Source organism: Bubalus kerabau, chromosome 11 (genome assembly GCF_029407905.1).
Source record: "Bubalus kerabau isolate K-KA32 ecotype Philippines breed swamp buffalo chromosome 11, PCC_UOA_SB_1v2, whole genome shotgun sequence".
Lineage (NCBI taxonomy): Eukaryota > Metazoa > Chordata > Mammalia > Artiodactyla > Bovidae > Bubalus > Bubalus kerabau.
The window spans coordinates 104,290,372-104,295,214 of NC_073634.1; positions in this window are offsets into that span (position 1 = coordinate 104,290,372).

Below are 4,843 nucleotides of genomic sequence, written 5' to 3' on the forward strand. Positions count from 1 at the left end.
AATAAACAAAGTACTTTAAACATAGTTGTATTCAAGTGTTCTACTTCCTGATCCCATCTTGGTCGGTTATATTTTTTCCAAGTTTTGGACCATTTCATCTAAGTTTTCAAATGTATTGACACAGAGTTATTAATCATATTCAGACCCTGGACTTACCTGGAGGTACAGTGGTTAAGGGGTGGGAGGCGGTCCTTGGAATTTTCTCCTATTTTATGAGACCTGCAACGCTTCCAAGAATAGTCTCCACCCAGAGCCAGTGGCTATAGAGCAGGTTTGTCCCTTGGAGCTCCCAGAGTCATCCTTCAGAAGCTGAGGCCCTCAAGCGCTGAAATATGAGCCTGTTTGCCCGCTGTTGGAACCGCCGCCCTCTGCTGTGTCCCAGGCTTCTCACTGTTGCTGACTCTGCCGTGATGCCCCGGAGGCCTGGCCACTTGCCATGGGCTACCTGACCCCCCCCACTCACTGACCAGCCAGCCTCCTTTACTTTTAGAGTTCTCACGCCATCCTTTGAAAGCTCTCCCCCACCTGCCTTGCCACCAGACCCTCCGGGGGCACACAGTGCCACGGCCCAGCCTGCCTCACCTTTGGGTCCAGGCTCGCTGTGGTTTGTGCAAAACGCAACCTGGGATCAGAGCGCTGGGCCGTCGGCATTGACTTTGACAGTGCCCAGCCCAGACCTTTTTGTGCGTATTTTCTTGGCCATGGTTGGGCTGAGACCGCTGGACCGTGAAAGTGCTGTGTAGACAAGGTGATAACTGAGCTCATTTGAAGGAATGGGACTGTGGCCGTGGAGAGCTTGCACGTGGAAGTCAGACAGACTGGGACCCAACCCTGGCTCCTCCACTTAGAGCTGGGTGACCCTGGACTAGCGACCTCATCCACCTAAGCTTCAATTTCTTTCTTTCTTTTTTTTTGGCCTCGGCTTGTGAGAACTTAGTTCCCTGACAGGGATGGAACCCATGCCCCCTCCATTGGAAGTGCAGTCTTCACCAACAGACCCCCAGGGCAAACCCTAAGCCTCAGTTTCTTCATCCACACAATGGGAATCACAAAGATCTCTCGATCTGAGAGTGCTGGGGACCAGGGATGGTGCTTGTCCGCGCAGAGAGGCAGGCACATGCCTGCCAGATTGTTAGTGCTGAATCAATGTGTGTGCGTGCGTGTGACCCACAGAGAGGGGTTTGCAGCCCTGCCTCGGGTACCAGCTGCATACTTGGCCCTCTGCACACTCCAGCTCGCTGCCCTGAGAGGTAAGACCCTCCATCACCTGCAGTCTGAGCCTTGATTCTCTCATCCTTAAGGGGGTGGACAGACCGGTGTGTGAGAATGACGGTGCTTTGAGACCCTGCCCAGAGGGTATATGATATGATATGTGGCAGAAACCATATATCAATATACAATATTGTAAAGCAATTATCCTCCAATTAAAAAATAAATAAAAATAAATCAGGCCAAAGAAGCAGCTGTCCCTGCCCCAGGCCCACCTAGCAAGGTCAGCACTTCCAAGGGTCACACTCCAGCCCCAGGGTTTTCTCGTACCAGTTGAAGAATCCAGTGCCGGGGCTTCCTGTTGTAATAACCCCCTTCCTGTCCCTGGAGGGCCCCTTCCCCACTTGGTAAAACTCAGAAGAGGGGCCGGAAAGTGGCAGGCTCTATTTTCCCCACCTTCCAGGGGCGGTTGGGTGGAATGTGTCCCCTGATAATGAGCTGCGAGGGGACGGGCCAGGGCGGGCTGCCCGACCTGTGCTGTGTGGAGCTGGCTGATAAGGGCTCCAGAGGGCCTCGGGAGCCAACGCCCAACCCAGGGATGGTACCCATCTCCTGCACTGCAGGTGGATCCTTTGCCACTGAGCCACCAGGAAAGCTCAGATCCCTCATGCTGCAGCTAAAAAGTCCTTCATGCTATAACGAAGACTGGAGATACCAAGTGTTGTAACTAAGACCCAATGCAGCCAAATAAATAAATAAAAATAGTAAGAACTCTGTAATCACCCAGACCTAGGTTTGAGTCTTGGCTTTATCATCTAGTGGTAGATGACTTTGCCTTGTGGGCCTCAGTTTCTTCATCCGAAAAATGGGAAGAACAGGTATCTTGTGAGGCTTGGAGAACCGGCCATATGTATCTCACCCAGGCCAGGCTCTGGTGCCTGGGAGGTCCTCAGTGAATAGTTTTAAACCATGACTGGGGAACTCCAAGGGCCGGGCAGTCAAGAAATGATCCACCTCTCCCAGCCCCTGCAGGACCATGTGGAAGTCTAGGGAGAAACAAGGGTGTTGCACGGGGAATACAGAGCGGCCTCCTGGATACTGGGGTGGGAAGTGGGTACAGAGGGCTGAGAGCCAGGGGCTGGGGGGCTGCTCTCCTGGGGGCGCCTATCTTTTCACGCGTCCGCTGCAGTCTGGCCTCTCTGTTGCCATGGACACACATGCACGGATCCCTCACCACCTCCTTCGCTGAGCCCAGATGTTCTTCCCTTCAGCCAGTGCCCACCCCATGTGACCAGAGTCCCTGAGACCCAATTCCAAATGTCTGGGAGAGTTCATCAGTTTGGCTTAGGAGGGGCCCAGCCTCTGTCTGGGCCCAGCTGCTGGCTGGGTGACGCCGCGTTGGGCAGGCAGTGAGCTCTTTGAGAACCGGACCAGGCTGTTCTCCCACCCTCCTCTCTGCTCTGCCCCAGCTGCCGGACCCACAGCAACGAGGACTGGGCTGGGCCCCCAGCAGGGCCTTTTCTGGAAGGGCAGCTCCTGCTCTCAGCCGCTCCAATGTGCCAGGCCTTGGAGGAGCAGAGCCTGGACCAGGTTCTTGCCTCCACCTCTAAGTCAGGTGAAGTGACCTGCCCCCCTCCAGGGCCACCTGACCACTCAGACCCGCAGGGCCCCTAGCCCGAGGTGGGCAGGGCAGGCGGAGAGAGGATGCTGGGGAGTCAAGGATATTCCTGACTCTTGTCTTGTGATCCTGAAACTCAAGAGCCCCCTGACTCATCAGGATATTAATAAGCCTGGCGGGCTCCCACGGGGCCAGCTCCGCCAGGGGCCAGAGCGGGAGGACTTCCAGCCCGCTGGCCTGGGATCTCCCTCCCCACATCCACAGCTGGCCCCACAGCCCCAGCTCCTTCCCCAGGGCCCCCTGGGCATCCCCACACCCCAATCTCTCCTGGTAGGGAGACCCTCTCCCCACGGCTCAGGAGGCCTGGGTAAACCTCACTGAGTTAAGGGGAACTATCTATAAGGGACCCAGGAGGAGAGATGGAGCCAAAAACATCATGGGGGTTGGGGGGCATGTGGTCCACCCTTTGAGCTCTGGGGTCAGGATCAAGTTCAAGCTTTAGCTCTCTCTAAAGTGAAAGTGAAAGTTGCTCAATCGTGTCCGACTCTTTGCGACCCCGTGGACTATACAGTCCATGGAATTCTCCAGGCCAGAATACTGGAGTGGGTAGCCTAGACCTTCTGCAGCTGATCTTCTTGACCAAGGAATAGAACTGGAGTCTCCTGCATTGCAGGTGGATTCTTTACCAACTGAGCTATGAGGAAAGCCCCTCTAACTTAGGGACTTGGGCCAAATCACTTAAGGAGGGGGCGCTAACAGCACTTAGCCCAGATTCGCTGCAAGGACCCCTTGAGGTGGTAATCACAAAGGGCAAGACCCTGGAATGACAGCTCCTCCTCACCTGTGACCCCTGCTGGTTTCAGCTGAACAGGATGATTGGGCCGTTTGGGACTCGGTTTCTGTCCCACAGCGCTCTCTAGTGTGCAGAGATGGTTATTGCAGGGGCTCCCTGCAGATTGCATGGGTTCCCCTGCTCCTGAGCTCTGAAGGGTCCAAGAGGTACCTTTTCTGATTGACTCAAGTTCGTGACCCCTGTGATGCGCTGGCAGTGCAGGCAAAGAGGACGAAGACCCGCTCCCTTCCTTTCAAAGTTCAAAGCACACGGCAGCCTGGTTTGGCATCAGTGACACATTTGACGGAAAAATCTATCAGATTTCTTTCAACAGAAAAGAGATGTTAGATAGGAAACTTCTTTATATCTTGCATTAAAGGAACAGGAGAACGATTTTAAAGGTTTTAGGAGTCCACTGTGGCTCCTTTGCCTGTGTGTGAAAGGGCTTTCTTGGTGGCTCAGGTAGTAAACAATCTGCTTGCAATGCAGGAGGATCCTGGGTTTGATCCCCAGATCGGGAAGATTCCCTGGAGAAGGGAATGGCAACCTACTCCAGTATTCTTGCCTAGAGAATTCCATGGACAGAGGAGCCTGGTGGGCTACAGTCCATGGGGTCACAAAGAGTTGGATATGACTTTGCCTGCGTGTACTGAACTGTAACTTCCTCCAATTTTAAAGAAAAACTAGAGAAACATGACAAAAAGTGAAACAAAATCAGGCACAGCAGTCATTGTTTTACACAGTAGAACAGTTTTTAAAACAAGTTTAACCATGGAGTACTTTTTGAAAATAATATATTGATAAAATATTTTAAATGTATTAATACAGCCTTAAAATATAGCAGAGAAATGGTTTCACATATTGCCAGTAGAAATGACAAAAATTTTATTAACCTAGTATGCAGTAAACGGAGAAGGCAATGGCACCCCACTCCAGCACTCTTGCCTGGAAAATCCCATGGACGGAGGAGCCTGGTAGGCTACAGTCCATGGGGTTGCTGAGGGTCGGACACGACTGAGCGACTTCACTTTCACTTTTCACTTTCATGCATTGGAGAAGGAAATGGCAACCCACTCCAGTGTTCTTGCCTGGAGAATCCCAGGGACAGGGAAGCCTGGTGGGCTGCCGTCTCTGGGGTTGCACAGAGTCGGACATGACTGAAGCAACTTAGCAGCAGCAGCAGC